Raw genomic sequence first — 13,283 nt, 5'->3', positions numbered from 1 at the left:
CTATACTTTTGAAGTAACCTGTATGATTTTTTAGTGGGCTAAAAAAAGTAAAAAAGTAGAAAAGATTCCTCCCTGTCTAACAGATGACAGCTTTTCAGATTATAGATACATCATAAGAAGGAATCCTGAGTTATCAAACCTAGCCTAACTGATAGTGGAGCCCTCATGAAATTGTCCTGTTAGTGCAGGTTGAATGCAGCTCTGTGGTTCACAGAGGATAGGGCGGGGACACCGCTGCACTGACATTTACAGCAAACCAGGAGTTGTTTGTGGTCACTGGACTGGAGACAAATGGTGAACCTGAAAGGTCAGGAGGGTTGTGACTAAATTTCATCCACAGTGGAGGTCCCTCTGTTGGAAAAGACAAACAGAAAGCAGCTCAGGTGTGTTGGGGGGCCGATCCCGTTTCCCCTTAGAAATCAATCCGTCGTTATGTAAACACAGATCCAGCCCAAAAGGAGAAGGGGGCTGAACAAATGTTACCCTACATAAAAGAAAGAAAAAAAAAAAAAGAGTCAAAAGGACAACAAACAAAAAGCAGATCAATACCGGCTGAACCCGCCAGTGAAACAATAGTCTGGGAACAAATTCTTAAATAATGAAGTCTAAATCGCTTCATAAGTCGCTTCCAGTTTTTAGAACAGAGTCAAGAATCCCCCCTCGTAGCAATGGTTTTATATTTTCCAGCTCATTCCACGAGAAGAGGATGAGCTTGGTTATGGATTAAGGCTTTGATCAATAACAAGATAGGAGGCTGGTTCTCTAAGCTCAAGAAAATTAATTCGAAATGCAGTCAAACTCTTATCGACCCAAAGCCAGGGCTTGCTTTCATTGCAGGTAGTTGATAATCCACCAATATTGTGATGAGCAGCTAATCCCTTATTTTAAATGTGACCTCCCTTGCAAATAATAAAAGTAAAGATGGGCCAGCCATTTGTTATCTAAACAGAATGTGAGGTCATGTGATGTGTATTGGTGAACAGTCATTTAAGTTTATCATTATCAACTTTAAGTCATGAAATTGTTTAATTCTGACAAAAACATGAAGGAGGTAATTTTTTTCTACAGAAATGACAAAATAATGATCAGTTTTAGACAAATATTGTTTTATTGATGGATATTCAATAAAAGACAAGGACAGTACACACCAAACAGTCCTTACAGGATCTGACCAGTTAGCATACCTAGTCCCTAGGTTGGCGTTTCTGTTAAAAAAAAAAAAAAAACAATAATAAAAACTTTTAGAAAAAAGGGCTAACCAATAAAAAGCAATATATAAGAAAATTAATAACTATGAAAAATTTTGCCACTAGGTTGAGGACATTTTAAAAAAGCATCATATGTAAAAAAAACTCTAGTCATGAGAGCATGTTTCCTTTCAGATCTTTAAATCTAAACAGGTTAAGAAAAAATAGTAACATTTATAATAGCTTTCTAAAGATGAGATGATGCTTTAGAGGCAGCTCTCATAGGTCTATAGCAGTTCTATAATATATTATTATTGTCCTGTAGAGTTTGACACTTTTAAATGATAAAAAACAATAAAGTTACCATTTAAAATTGTTTTTTTTCTTCTGTAGATTGTCGCTCTAGTCCTATTTTACTTGCTTCTATCAACAATGTTTAGTATTTGATTAGAAAGAGACTTCATAAATATATTGGGTGCTTGGTTATACTGTCATACTGTCAAACCATAGGAAAAATGTTAAATTTGTTTAAAAGGTTGAAATTTCCTTTTCCTACCAACTCAATACATGACAAGCTATTGTATTGTATGTATTCACTAAGCTTTAATTCAGGTCAAGTGATTATTTTTTTCTTTATTTCATTTGACATATTTTGCCATGTTCCTGTACTTAATATATTCTTATGTGACAGATCAATACAAACAGATCATCTCATCAAAGCAGTGTCCTGTGTGGTTGTGATGCTGGACGAAAAAGGATTGATGGTTTTAGAAATTCATCACAAATGGAAAAAACAAACAAACACATAACTCAAAAGCGGGGCATGAATTTGGACTCATTTTTCCTTGGATATCTTTAAATAAAATTCAGAGCAGGCAGTCGCCTTCAGAACACACCTTATAAGGAAATATATTTATATACTTCACATAAAAATAAAATGCATCAAATGTTTTCCTTTGATTTTCTTCATCTGAAAAACAGTGACAACAGTCAAGTTTGATCAACAGTCACAAATTTGATGTTTGCATTCTTTTCCTGCATGTTGTGAAAGTAATTAAATTTGTAACATAATGTTTCATAAACATCAATTTGTTCAAGTGACTAAAATTAGAAACAAATGTTTAGATGATTTGTGTTTTTTTTTGGCGTTGTTTCAATTTTCACTTGTTACATCAAAAACAACGATGACTGGAGATTTAGGTTAAAATGTAAAATTCTTCTGAATGTTTATTAAGTCCTTAGAGAGGTAAAGGTCATGCTTTCTCTCTAGTCGACCAATCAAAAGTCGTCCCTCCTTACCACAAAGACAGCCCTTATAAGCCTCCTTCCCCTCTGGCAAAAACTTTTAACTCTGGGGAACTGTTGTGATGCAAGTTACAAATCAGAAGCAAAACAAAGCAGGTTAATTGATGATCAGCTCGATTTGGTTTTAATGAGGCCATGCTGCCCACGGCTAGGCCCGGATCAGGATATGCAGGACTTTCTCCTCAATGCTCCGTCTTCTTTGATCTTGTTTGGTTCCTTAACTGCAGCAGCAGCCATTGTTGGCTTTAATTACTTCACGAACCAAATGGTACGGATGAAAGATAGGTTTCTGTAATTAATAAAATTTCCATAAATTTGAATCACTAACCAGTCTCATTAGCTGGCGCCTTTTGTATCGACTGAAGTTCCCATGTCATCCTTTTCCAACTTTAACCATACAGAAAATAAATATTTCTAGAGGGCAGGAATTCACTTGATATGCACCATATTTCCTGATAATCAAATTCACTGTAGATAATTAAATGCAGCACGCACTGCAGTCCTGCTCCAGTGATTGAGGTCAACCCGAGGAAAACGGCAATGGCTGCATTAAACCAAGTAAAGCTGAAAAAAGAAAAGTATTTTCAATTAGGTATTTCAGAGGAATGCTGCAGTGGCAGGCATGTTGATCTCATTCAAGCTCTAACACATAATCAGATTGTATAAATAATTATCTTTGATGATGTCTTATCAGGTTCAAGGGTGATTGCTGCACCATTGAGTTGCAGGACTGCTTGCTGGCACTTGGTGCTTTGGATGAAACTCAGTCTGGCAGGGACAGAGCTGCAGGGTATCCACAGGGCATTAAAAAGAACAGTTCCTCAGAGGGAGAAAACACCTGTTGTTTTGGTGATTTCAAACATGGTTGGATTGGAAAGCATGGGGTGATAGTAGAGCAGCGCTTTGCAGTATCCATACAACTCAAACTTCTTCCTACAAAAACAATTTCAGTGTACCTTTCTGAGTTTATATAAAATAGAACAACATAAAAGAAGTAATTAAGAAGTAGATGGGAAAACACTTCTTTTATAAACATGTTCATACACTTTGAACTTTTTTAAACCTTTTGCTTTATTACAACTACTAACACCTTTGCACTTCATTCCACTTTTGTGTGATAGAGCAACACAAAGAAGTTTAATTTAACTGGAGGGGAAATGATAACTTATTGCCAAACATTAGAAGCTCTGACAATTGTGGAGCTCATTCATATTCAGCCTATTCTGCTCTTACACCCTTCATTCAGTGGATTTTACTCAATTCCTCTGAATATAAAAGCTTTTGCTGCAAAAGTCACCCTTGAAGAAGTATCAAAACTGCTCAAGCTAAAAAAAAAGTGCTTTAAAAGCAAAAGTGTTAATGCATTTCTGAGAGACTTTATACTTCTACATAAAATCAAGTACAACAAACTGCTTTCAGGTATCCCCCTTGCTCTGAAATAAAGTTCAGCTTAGTGTCACAAAAACCTCAGCTGCTTTGTTGTGGTCTCAGAGATCAAATGGCATTATGTCAACACAAGAAAACAGTGGACAAGTCAGGAAAACATATGGCAAAATTTGAAGATGAATCAGGTTTTAAAACAGCATCCAAGCTTTAAATTTAAGGGTAGCTGATTGTTTTTAATTTTATTTAAGGATATCAAAGTAAAGGGTAGTGGGTATGAGCGCATCACTTTTTCATTTTTTTATACTTCAGTGTGATGAATTTCTTTTTTTACAGTTTAAAAGTAAACTTGGATTTTTTTTTTATGGATTTTTATTCAGATGACAAATTCATAATAACAAAATGACTGCATCCAACCCTTTTTTTTAAATAGTAAAAAAAAAGAAAAAAAAAAGCATCCTTCCATCAATGCAATTGTTTTCTCCTTTGGTGTAAAAATGAAGCTATTTCCAATTATCACAGACCAGGTCAGAAAAAAGGGAAGCAAGTCTTTGTTGCTTTGTGACAATGCTCTATAATCTTGTGGAGAACAGCCTGTCATTACCCAGCTGTGGTGTAATAGACTGACATGGATGCTATGGGGAGCAATTGATTCCCGCACATCAATCAGTTGGGGAAGCGCACCTTTAATGATTGCAGAGAAGTGGCTTGTTTGTCCTCAACATCATGATAAACGCTAACATGGAAGCGGTGCACAATCCCAGCGAGGCTGTCAGAAGGGGTAGCCTCTCATGATGGGGAATTCAACAGTCCACTCCTTCTTTCTCAAGTCCTCTTATTGGGAACTTGCTTGATATCACTGCTGCTCTGGTCTTGAAAACATAATCAAAACTCTGAATTTCTCATCCGAGATGATACATGATGGAAGCTTCTTCAGAATCATGAAACTAAAGACAGAAAAGTTATTCCCATATTGGTCCAGATAAAAAAAAAAATCCTTGTCTTTTCTTTAGCCACGTGCGTCAATTAGTAGAAAATACCAGCAAGATGCTAAAAATATACAATCTTCTCTAAAAGGGAGAGTCCCTCCTGATTAAGAAGGACACGAGAAAGACTTTGGCGTGCCAACGGGAGAGGTCAAGGCTATACAGAGCTGCTACCCCCCTCCCCATGCACACACACGCACACACACACACACACACACACTCCTCTGGCATCAGTTTTTTGTATTACAGCAACACTCAAGGTTGAAGTTCGCCAAGACTCTCCATGAACAGAGCGCTTAACGTCAAACACAAGATTAAAGCAGGGGTGTCGCATCTTGGCAGAACCAAATGAAAATATCAACCACTAAGCCCCACACCCCCACCCTTCTGAAAAGCCAAGGGACAGGTATCTAATATTAGAGAGTAAAGCCTAGTTAGCAAAGGCAGCCTGCTGCTTTCCACATTCTCAGCGCTGGTCAAAAGGCCAGACTGGCTTTGGAATTGCTTTATTGGGGAAATATATTACAGTAGAGGCCTGCAGAACAGCTTTATTAAGGAGGCAGAGAAGAGATGCCCTCGTGACCGGTAGTAGCAACTGGGGACATTTACATATTACTGAATGAGATGCAATTTTAGATGTTATTTTATTTGCAATGCGCCACAATCAAGACAGGCGAAATCTTTAAAGCTTAATCCGGCAGTTGAAAACAGAAGATAGCAGTTTTAAATCCCACAGTAAATCCAAACAAGTTCAGCTTGTGAAACTGTATGGAAAGTTAATTTCATTTTACATAGAAAATCATGTTACACAGAAAACAACTATTAAATTGGTTCATACATGTGTTTCGGGTTTGAACAAGCACATTTTACCGAGAAGCAGTTTTATCTAGCACAAGGACTTGTTTTCTTCCCTTGTCACAGCACGGCGACAGAAGCTGGTGCTTCAGCTCTATGAGTGGCTTGGAGGAATAAAAGAGGCTTATCTGGCCCCTCTCATTTCTTCAGCCACATAATCAGATGACCTGAGGAGAGCTTAAAGAAACAAAGCCAGTCCAACATTCTCTATCTATCTATCTATCTATCTATCTATCTATCTATCTATCTATCTATCTATCTATCTATCTATCTATCTATCTATCTATCTATCTATCTATCTATCTATCTATCTATCTATCTATCTATCTATCTATCTATCTATCTATCTATCTATCTATCTATCTATCTATCTATCTATCTATCTATCTATCTATCTATCTATCTATCTATCTATCTATCTATCTATCTATCTATCTATCTATCTATCTATCTATCTATCTATCTATCTATCTATCTATCTATCTATCTATCTATCTATCTATCTATCTATCTATCTATCTATCTATCTATCTATCTATCTATCTATCTATCTATCTATCTATCTATCTATCTATCTATCATAGAAATTTACCAACAGTAAAAAAGGCAACTTTATGACCTCAGCCTCAACCTTTTTGATATAAAACATTTATATTTATAGACTCTTTATAGTGATGCTTTATCATTTTAACAAAGTCAACAAAGAACAAAATACTTAAAAAGTTAGGTGAGCAAGACAACAACAAAAATATTCCTTCCACACTATTTTATTTGACATTGTAGGTAAATAGTGGTTTAAAGAATTTTGGCCACATGATCCCTGCCAACGCCTATTTTCTTCTCCTGTCATACAGCAGTATTAATAATCATAAACTCCAGCAAGACATGAAGCTGATCTTGAAAGCTTTTCTATAATCCCTCCCCTGGAAGTGGTCTTTACTGGAATGCTAGTTTTGTGATGGGCTCACCCAGTTGCACAATGTTGCACTGGGATACAGCATTCAGCTTAAGCCAACTTATCTACTGCATTCAAAGCCCATCCATTGAGCTATGTGGGGGAGACTTTTTGCCGATCTATTAAAAAAATGCTCTTATCTGTATTTAGCATATGCTGTGTATGTCAGCGCTGGCAGCTTTAGACGGATTTACGCAGAAAAGGAAAGGAAAAAAAAAACACCTCAAGGTATTCTTGAGCTAAAACTACTGATAACATTCGGAAACTTCAGCAAACAGGCAGATTTTACAAAAAGACACATTATTTTGTTGCCCTCCTATATTTACTTTGTGTAACATTTTGGTGCAAAGTAAGTGTTTAGGAATTAAATTAGCCTTTTTTTCTAACTTTTAGAAATAATTCAGTTATCTGCCTGGATGCCCATAAACATTGTTGCTATACTCAACAGCATGAATCCAAACATAGTGACAGCTTTTCCTTCAGTAAACATGATTTAATATAACAATATTTATATAACGCACAATTTTGCAGTTTTTATAAGGAAGAGAAGTGAGAATTACAATATTTTTGTTTGTCTTTAACTGAGTGGAAATAGTTATGGTGCATAAGAAACATTCAAAAAAAAAAACAACACAAAAAAACACTGATATGTTGTTGCTAGCTGACAGGATCTTATTGGAATCTAGCAGCAAATAAAATGGAAATCATCCAAACAGGAGACTTTTAGTGTTTTTCAGTGGAATGTCCCTCAGAGGAAATGCTGCTGTTGCAGAAATAAAGGGCTTCTTTCTTTACTTTGCTTTCATTGCCACAGACAGGCCTTATTTGCACTGCATCGTAATCATTCTTAGATGGAAAGGAAAACTCAACATTTGTTCAAAAAAATCAGAAGCAAATTTTGCACAAAAATAAAAAAATAAACAACTGGAGTTCCTCCTCTAGGAGAGAGAAAGAAAAATATTTGGCTTTCAAAATCTCGAGAGATGATAGTTTTTTTTTTTTATCTCCACTTCATGCAAACCTAACTTTGCATGGAGTGGGCTGCTTTTACACATTCATAAATGTAAAACAAATGCAAAATATTTATTAGTTTTTTTTTGTTTCTTTTTCTCTTTTCTGTTGCAAGCAAACCTTTATTTAACTCTGCTCTCTGGGCTGTGGAGCTTTGGCCTTTGAAGCAATTGAGAAAGAGCACCGTTATTCATGCTGCATTCAGTGCTGAGAACTAAGTCTCCAAAAACAGCAGTATCCTCTCATACCTGTTGAGAACGCTTTCATCCTTAATGGGCTCATTAGCCACATTGTTAATTGAGTGCCATTCAGGCCAACATCAAAGCTAATAATAACTGTTTACTTACTTTAGTTGCTTCACCAAAATAGACCCAACTGAGGTGGAAGGTTGCTTGGTTAGAAAGGTTGTGTTCAGAAAGGGACGTCCACTCTAAAATAGACTAGAAGTAAAAAAAAAAAAAAAAAAAGGAAAAATAAAAATGTATCATTAAAAAAGAAAGCTTTTAACTTGGTTATAATTGGATTCTAATTAAGTAAGAAGGTAAGTAAAAAAAAAAAATAAAAAAGAGAACATTTTGTATAAAATACTTTTTTTAAAATGTTTAACATTTTCCCCTAACAAATCAATGTAAAAGAAAGAATATATATTTAGTAATAAAATAATACTATTAATATAATAATAATGAAATAGTTGTCTCTCCCTGCACAGCCTGCTGCCACATTAGGGGATAATGGGATGGCAAAATGGAGGCTAACTCATTGGAATTAAATTTATCAGCATGTGCTCAGAGGTAATAAGCTGTCAGTTATAAAATAAAGATTTGTATTTAGATATATGATAGGAAGAAGAAATGAACAGGCAAAATATATGAAGCTGCTTTACAACTAAATTACTTATTTGGAGCCAACAGACCACGGAGGGGATCACAATGATGACAGTGATTATTGCTGATAATATTTTTTCTCCAGTGGAGGTGAAAACAGCAAATATGAATCAGGTTCAGGGCTTAAACTTTTTGGTAAGACTTAACAGAAGGCTGACAGCAATGTATAATTGGAAGGTATCATTATTAAACATTATAATTTAGGAAATCTAATTCATACCGGGAAATTGATCAGCCACATTTTAAACATTCTAAGAGATATGTGCATGTAGTTTTGTTAATAGTCATATGGCTAAAATGCTGTTGCTTTAAATTTGGCTCAAAATTGAGGGAGAAGCAGCGTATCGCATTCTGACTAAAATCTTCACCGTGAAAGGACTTTAATTTTTTTTATATAATAATAAGAAGAGAGAGAGGAGTGTTGAGCTGATAAAAGCTGGTCAAAGTTACACCTCAGCTCGAGGCTAAAGCAGCTCTATTTCAATTGATTAGATACCCAAGCATGATGAAAGTTTTTCAAAAAGTGACACCACAGTCAAAACATTTCAAAGACAACGATCTCTGCTGCATGCAAGGATGCAGAGAACATGCCAAAACCCTTGTAAGGAAAACTGATGAAAGATTTAAAAGTATTGCATTTAAAATCATATGATAATACTTGTCCCTCAGATTCCCTGGTAAGTATTATCAAATGCCTTTTTTAGTTTTGATAAAAAAATGTTAAATGGGTGCTTTTAAGAAAACATTGATTTCAATGCTTTGTCCGCTATCTTTAGTGATACAAGAGGCTTTGTTAATTGCTTATTACACAAAATAATTATAATAAAAAAAAACACACATAAAAACACTTGAAGGGCATTTTCATTGATGATGTGGAAAATGTAGAAAAGACCAAAATCTTTTATATTGCTGTTCTTGAATTTGAACTGACAAGAATTTTTTTAGTCGCCTACCTATAGCTCTAAACTTTGAACTGATAAAAAATCTGTGGTGATAAATAAAGATTAAGTGATTGTAAGGACACCCTCCAAACATAAAAATTGCCAAAGAGTAATATTTAAATGTACTGTACCACTTGACAAAAAAACTAAAAAGAAAAAAAAATGACCAGAAAGCAGAAAAAAAGGTGTGATGCCTTCAATTCAAATATTTTTTTTTATTAATTACTGAAAAGATAAGAAAATAATATGTCAGTAAAAACAAAGAAAATTTAATAAATTTTTTTGTTGATGATATTTAAGTAACATTGTTTTATTTGCTTGAGATTGTTGTTATTGTGTTTAAGCTCAATTCCTGCTCATATGAAAATATTGCAAATCTTAAATTGCTCAGGGGAAATATATTTATCTGGGTTTAATTGTTCTTGAGATTAGCACATTTTTGAGGAAAGTTATTAAAGTAATATTCCTATCGAATGCGGTACATTTGGTGTTATAAAGCTTTTTTTTTTTACTTCCACAAAAAAAAAGCTAAATGTTTTGGTTACAACATAATATGTGAATCTTCATCTGAAAGCTGCAATAGTTTATATATATATATATATATATATATATATATATATATATATATATATATATATATATATATATATATATATATATATATATATATATATATATATATATATCACCTAATCAAATAAAAGAAAGCTTTAATCGATATTTTCTTTTCATCTAAGCACCGCGGTGTAAACACGCAAAGAAAGGTGTATTAAAAATTGTATGTCTATAAGGCTCATGTCTGGTGTCTGTCAAATCATGAAAAAAAAAAGACGAGACTCTCTTATCATATGCCTGGGATCAGCAATAGTGGTGGCACATCACTGAGATGAGGTATGCCTTCCATGGGGGCAACTCGAGGGGGCCTTTTGTGAATTTATAGAGTGCGATAAAATCAGCTTCATATTTCTCTGCGAAATCGGCTGATGAAAGGAGCCTGCAAGAGAATTACACGGCGGAGAGTTTTGTCGCCGGATCCGCAGGCTTTAGAGGCTGGGAATTGAAAAAGATAATGAGAAAAGCCATGCTGCAAGGTTGGCTGTGTTTAATAAGTCATCATGCCTCCTATCTATTGTTAGGAGCCCACCAAAGATTGTGTTTCCGCCATTGCTTAATACTCTGCAGCAAGCAGGCGTTTCAATGGCTATATTATAACCAGCATGGCAACGAAGAGGGCTGGAAGCTTATAGCATAGACACCATTAGAGTCCTGTGATAGCAGTGAACAAAGAACTGAAAAAAAAAACTTTTCTGTTTTTTTTCCCTTTTAAAAAATATGTCCAGTAAAGATTATATTCAGCTCCTAACTTATATCTTCGTGCAAATGGTTTGTGTCAGGCAAAACAAAACAAAATGAAAAATCAGGCTGCAATTGACAGCAAGATAAAGACCAACATAACAAAATGGTAGAGATGATAAAAGGAAAAATGTGTTCATTTCATAACTAATCAAACAAATTCCCACCACTCCAGTGATCTCTTTCTTCTCCTTGGAGAGTCTGTGAAGGAAAGTAAATGTAAATGTGAGCTGATGATGAATGGCTGAACTGATTTTCTGAAAAGAATTAAAGCTTTGTAATGACACTTGACACATATTGGATGAAGGAAAATTTTGAAAAAAATAAAATAAAATAAAAAAGGGCCCTACTTTTTTTTTTTTTTAACAGTTTGCGTAATTACTGTATGACACATGTAATGGACCATATTTCCCATTTTGACAGCATGCTTCAGAACCATCTTTTGTCTTCATGTCACTGCCTCAGGGCATGCATGAAAACAACACCATTACTCCACTCAGAACTAGGCTGTTTGTTGTACATTTGTACGCTTACATCTGCCTCCGGTTGCTTTAAAAAGACAGCCTTGTCGCACACTCTGATCAACAAGAGTCAGTCAGGAAGGATTTCTGAAGCGTGCAGAGTTTTTAACATGGAAATTGGCTTTGAACCCCATCTGCACAGGTCGGCACATCTCTGGGCAAAGCTTCGCTGCTGCTGCTGATGGAGAAAATGAACAATCGGTTCCTCATAATGTGGCCTGATTATTATCCTACTTACCCCCTGCAAATTTAAACCCAGAGCAAATTTCTGCACTCTGTGAAATCTGTAAACTCAGAGACAGGGAGGTGTTTTAATGTCTGTTTTTTAGAAAAAAAAAAAAAAAAGGAAAACTGAAGCACCAGCCATATTATAGATCTAAAAGTTCTATCTAAGAAGCATTTTCACAATCTGACGCATTGAAAAATCACCCATTTAAAACATTTGCACTGCCTTTTAAAAAAAATGAAGAAAAACATCTTAAGTGTTTCATTTTATATTTGCACTAGAAAATAACTTAAACAAATCCTACCTGTGTAGAAATGCTGCTTTCAGACTCCGAAATTAAAACAACAAACCCTAAGATTTATATGTCAGGCTCATGTGAGGTGGGACTCAGACTGTTCAACGTGATACAAACCAAACAAAGTTTGAGCCGAGTGAGTTCTGCGACTTTGGGAAGGCATCTGTCAGTGTCCAATCTGAGATGTCTTTATTTGACGTGATTGCTTTGTTTTTTTTTGTTCTCACAATCGGTCCAGCCCGCCAGTGTCCCTTTCACCCCTAAAAGCAGCTGGGGCCCTGACCTCTACTGCAGCGGCCCTCAAAGCCTGGCTCTTTTCAGGATCTGGAGCGCAGGGGGAACCTCCCCGTTCACTCCCTCCAGCAACATCCCTTTCAGTTGCAGAGATAACTTTATTCATCTTGTGCATCATTGTATCCAGTTGAATGTGAGGAACTATGCGAACACTTGAGTGAATTGAGCCAGCGTGCGTGCATGTGTTAAGAACAGGAAAGAAGGGGAGGTGTGATGTCTCAATTTCAGCAGATCGACAGATAAAAAACAAGAAAAAAAAACATATACTTCTGCCTAAGTAAACTTTGAAAACCCAAATTTCAGTTTTAACTCTCCATGAGAGATTAAGTTGAACAAAATTGAGGAAAACTGAGCCACGATTCCATACTAGCACTTATTAATTAGCAATAACTAAAAAAACAAAATATTTTCAGAATTTCACCAGCGGCTGCAGATGCTTTCTCTCAGTTTCTGGAGCTAATTTACATGAAAGTGCTAAATGGCTGTGTTTTTCTCTCCCTCTCTTTTCTACAGTGGTAAACTCTGCTGATTTGGCGATGGACAGCTGCCAAAGACAGTTAAGCTTATGTTCACCTGCCTAACACCAAAACAGCATGAGGACCACCCTGCTCTTCTCTCATCATTCATATTCAAGCCAGGGCCTCTTGACAAGTCTGCTGATCTCACTCAATGTTTTGTGATTTGGACAATACGTTTTCAGTGTGTGGGCAAAAAAATGCTGAGGCCATCTCTCTTTTACGGACTAGTCGTGTGAGACACAACTAAGACAGAAGCTCTCAACTTTCTCTCCTCTGTGAGAGTCCAATGTGTCGTTGGACCCAGCTCATTGCTGAGCAGTCAAACGGGTCTTTGATTCTTCAAATAAGGCTGGAATTGCTCAAAAGGAAGCACGTCTAAGAGTATCAATGTTCTTACATCGACTAGAATTTAAAAAATTTGATAAAAAAAAAAACTGTATTGAAGAAGTTATTTGGCATTTATGTAGAGTTGAGTGATATAATAAGCTTTAATAATCTTAATAGGAAACGTTGATAATAGTAAATACAGTTAATGTCTCTCTACATATCTTATTCAGGGGCAGCCCATA

The 13,283-nt window shown here is 35.6% G+C and overlaps 1 long non-coding RNA gene across 2 annotated transcripts; it reads right to left on the bottom strand.

The window, feature by feature from the left end:
• Positions 1–2,335: 2,335 nt before the first annotated feature.
• On the bottom strand, positions 2,336–12,141 carry LOC119772374. Of its 2 annotated transcripts, XR_005279250.1 has the most exons (4): positions 11,912–12,141; positions 11,028–11,061; positions 8,030–8,122; positions 2,336–3,056 (listed from the first exon to the last, which is right to left on the bottom strand). It is a non-coding gene; the product is annotated as an uncharacterized LOC119772374 (long non-coding RNA). The 2 variants fall into 2 exon arrangements; XR_005279251.1 differs by lacking the exon at positions 11,028–11,061.
• Positions 12,142–13,283: the final 1,142 nt, after the last annotated feature.

The sequence above is a fragment of the Cyprinodon tularosa genome, unplaced genomic scaffold, assembly GCF_016077235.1.
Source record: "Cyprinodon tularosa strain WSP-4 unplaced genomic scaffold, ASM1607723v1 ctg71, whole genome shotgun sequence".
NCBI lineage: Eukaryota > Metazoa > Chordata > Actinopteri > Cyprinodontiformes > Cyprinodontidae > Cyprinodon > Cyprinodon tularosa.
Note: the sequence above shows the minus strand (reverse complement) of the source record. Positions and strands in the feature narration are given on the sequence as shown.